The sequence below is a fragment of the Echinops telfairi genome, unplaced genomic scaffold, assembly GCF_000313985.2.
Source record: "Echinops telfairi isolate 266 unplaced genomic scaffold, ASM31398v2 ScPeMD7_1;HRSCAF=3_0, whole genome shotgun sequence".
NCBI lineage: Eukaryota > Metazoa > Chordata > Mammalia > Afrosoricida > Tenrecidae > Echinops > Echinops telfairi.
In genome coordinates this window covers 38,760,198-38,764,528 of record NW_022103896.1, presented here as the reverse complement: position 1 = coordinate 38,764,528, position 4,331 = coordinate 38,760,198, and positions in this window count along the sequence as shown.

Here is a 4,331-nt window from a genome sequence, read left to right as displayed (position 1 = left end):
GCGTAAACTGCGGAAGGTCAATCGGAAGACGACTGGAAGAAAGAGAACAAGAAGAAGTATTATCAAAGCTGCAACTCCCAGATTAACAAAAATTGATAGCCAGGACTTTCCTGTAACACATTAAGTTATTTTTTCTAACAAAAATTTGGCCACTTCTGAAGATGGTAGTACAGAGCTTCCAGAGTGATTGATGGCTGTTATACTGGCATGTAAAGAGGCTAACTCTAAAGCAATATCTGAATGGTTCCATACTCCCAAAACATGATTTTTAGCCTTTTCCCATGGGACTTCTGATTCATTGTAAATTAAAGGAGTGGCACAGACCCATTTAAACTGCGAGTGACATCTAATCATCAGTCTAGTTTTTAGAGCCCGAATCTGATCACCCATCCATACTGCTGCCTCTTCTAAGGCACTAACTCGTGTGTAGTTTTTGATCAATCTTTGCATATGTCATTAAGGCTATGGTAACATTTTTGGTGAATTCATCAACAAGTTCAGCAGTATGTACTTCTTGGACCAAAGCTACAGTAGAGGCGGTCAAGGAAACTGTAATAGCAAATAATGCCACAATACCTAAAATTAAAGAGGCAACAAATCTTTTTCTTTGCAAAATATCTGACATTAACTGTAAGGCATGTAGTCCCATATCATCATACCAAGGGGTATCCAGTTTTAAAGGCAACATAAGGGGGTTGTTGAACAAAGACGTTATATTCAAACGAGAATAAATACAATTGGTTAAGACACAATTTTTACAATGAGTAACAAAGACCTCATTATTTTCAAATATTTCTAATGTGCCAAAATCACCAGGCTATAGAACAACAAAGGGGGAATGCACCCAAGCTTGAAGGGCTCTGTATCTGTATTCTTTTTGGGGTCCTTTTAGAGCAGCAGGTTGGGTAGCTGTAAAGAGCCTCCACAAAGATGTTTGAACTACTGGACCATTGGAGCCAAAAAAAGTCAAAATAGGAGAAACCCAGCCTGGGGTAAACCATCTGGCCAAAGGTTCAGGAGTGGACAAATCAGCATCAGACCAATTAAATCTTGTACTCAAGTTGACTAAATCATGGTAAGCGTCAGTGGGAGATGTAATAGAATAATCATATACATACAAATCTGTACCACTTAAAGGATGCTTTACTCCTTTTCTGTCTGATGTGGCTCCCACAATGGCACAATCATGCCATTTTGTAAACCCTGTTTTCCTATTGAGAGCAAACCAACTATCATCGGCTTCTGGATAAGGGTCACACACAGGAATTTGATCAGGAGGTAAAGTAGAAGTAGTAATGAATTTAAAATCTGGAAATGGAATTATAAGTGCTTACATCCAAAGATGTCTCTGCTTTGCTCTAGTAACAGGGGAATCTGTGACCAGAGTTCTAATCCTCAGTGACACACAAGGCCCTGGAAGTGGTGTGTGAAGATGGGATCCGCAAATAGGAGGCAGGGAACTATTACCCCTGTAGGTAACATTATATGAACATTTAGGGTTAATAAAGGGTCTTGGGTGACGCCACAGGAGGAAGGAATCATTTGTAAAAACCCGCACTTCGGATGTTTCCCAGCTGACAGGGTGTAAAACCCGAGGTTCTGGTATGTAAGACCAATAGATTTCAGCTGCAACTAATCCTGAGAATAATGCCTGGCACGTGAGAACTGCTAGCATAGCAGTAAAAACAACCTCAGGGGTGCGTGCCATTCCTTATGAAGCAACAATGTCAAGTGCTTTGTTGCTGAGCTTTTTCAGTTGTCCCCAGGTCAGCGGGAAGACAGTGCGGGTGGAGAGGGCGCTGCGATGACGTGACGAATAAGCCCCGGCCCAGATTCTCTATGACCTGGCTGCAGAGACAGACGCTGGAAAGGAGAAACCAAGGAGGGACTGGCTCCCCCGTGAGGGGAGGAGATGAATAAGGCACTGGACACGGAGCCTGTTGAAATCCACCTGGAGAGCAGTCAGCTGCCTCCCCCATGGTTTCCAAGTAGCTGGTGACACTGCTGCAAGGTGGAGGAGGCGGCAGGCCCATCATAGGGGTGAATGAATTGGTCCGGAATCCACACAGGAGAGTCAGCACCTGTGGAAAGATGCAAGCATATCCTCGCCCACAAGTGAGTAAGACGTCTGGGCCTTTCCAGGTCCAGTTAATAAATCTTTCCATTTAACCAATAGTTTAGGTTTAATGTCAGGACCCTGAAAATGTAGATACATGGGTGTGTATCCTTCTGAATTACAATGTAAACGATTTATAACAAACATAGCATGCTGTAAAATATGATGTGGAGAGTGATATTTAAGCTCTCCTTCCTGCAAACGCTGGATTTGGTTTTTAAGTGTTTGATGAGCTCTTTCTACTATGGCCTGTCCTTGAGGGTTGTATGGGATTCCTGTAATATGTTTGATCCCAAACGTGGAACAAAAGTTCTTAAAAGCAGTAGAGGTATAAGCAGAGCCATTATCAGTTTTTATCTCTCTGGTCTGTCCCAAAATGGCAAAAGAGTAAAACAAGTGTTGAATTATATCCTTAAATGCGTCTCTGGTACAGGCTGAGGCAATGACTGCGTGTGAGAAAGTCTCTATGCATGCGTGTACAAAGGAAAGTTTACCAAAACTAGGGATATAAGTAACGTCCATCTGTGCCATATGTCATCAGGCATCAATCCTCGAGGATTGACTCCAGTTGGTAAAGTTGGAGCCTGAGTTGGACACACGGAATTAAATATAACACGCGGAAGCTAAATATAACCATTCCAGGGGTCCATTCTGCCCAAATATCCCATAGGGGATTGGACAGTAGGTAGCAAAATCAAAGACCAAGGTTTTAAATAATCCAATCTTATTAATTGGTTATTCATTATTGCTTTTTGCACCTTTTCAATGGCCAGTTTTCCTTCCTGAGTCAATGCCCTAGGTGACGTAGGGTTAGGGTCCCCTTGTAAGATGGCAAATACAGGTTGCAAATCATTAGTGGTTAGCTTTAAAAAAGGACGGATCCAATTAACATCCCCTAATAATTTTTGAAAATCATTTAAGGCTTTAAATGAATCCTGCCTTAATTGTATAGGTTGAGTACTTATTTTCTTTCCCAAGATTTTCCTCCCCAAATAAGAAAAAGGAAGTTCTGTTTGTATTTTTTCTGGGGATATTTTTAGTCCCTGTTGAGATAGAGCCATTATAGTATCTTGTAAAATTTCTTGCGATATACCACAGTTTTGATGGGCTAAAAGATTATCATCCATATAACAGATAACATAAGCTTCTAAATACTTATCCCTAATTGACTGCAAGGCTGCACTTACATATTTCTGACACAAGGTAGGGCTCTTTGAAAGCCGAAACCCAAAGGAGGTGAGGGTGGAGGCCGGCCTTTAGACTTTTTAATTTTAGATTTAATTGCCAAATTATTCATCGAGCCATAATGGAGCTTTTTACAATGACCTTTTGAGTGAACTAAGGGTAAATCTCAAACATCGTCATGATATTGGGCAGCTGCTGCTTCTCAGTCTGCTTCACCTTCAGGCGACAGGTTATCACTTTCCCCTGAGTCAGTGTCAACAGTATCAATCTGTTTCCTCTCCGCTTGTTCCGCCTTTAGAGGTGTTTTCTCATCTTGCAAAGAAAGTTTCTTGGAAAGCTGAGTAACCACTTGTAAGGGGTCTAAGGAATCTCTCACTAAGCTCCATAAGGAGAATGTTTCTACAGGGATTTCTTCAGGCCCATGTCATTATAGTATTCTTTTAATTCTTCCCCTACTTTAGTCCATGTATCTAAACTGACGGTACCTTCTTCAGGAAACCGTGGACTGCATCGCTGTACAAAATTTTAAAACCCTGTTACCTAGATGAGTCGACATACGGAACCCTTTTCCATTAAGAATTTGCTTTAGAATTTCTACAAACAACAGTCATCTTTCGTTAGACTCACTGTGGCCCATACTTCTCAAGTTCTTTATCTGTCCACCCCTACTTACCTGGTTGCCTTGCGCCAGGGGTCTGCAGTGCCCTAGGTGAAGTCCTATCCACACCGAAAGTGAGAAAAGCTTACCCTCGGGTCCCTGTTGGGGCGCCACTTGTCGGAGTCCAGCTCCGGGAGGGAGGCTTGAACTGGAGACCTGAAGGAGGTGTGCAGTCGGCGAGCACAGATGAGACAGACACGAGAGATGCTCTGGTGGAAGCAATGTCTGCTGGGTTCTTCCAAACAGCTTTATTTATACCATAGAGTTTTGCAGACCACTACATAAGAACAATGCTTCATGATTAACTCCAAAATCACCCTTATTGTTTCCACTAAAACCTGATAAAAGACCATTATAAGGTCTGTAGTTTTT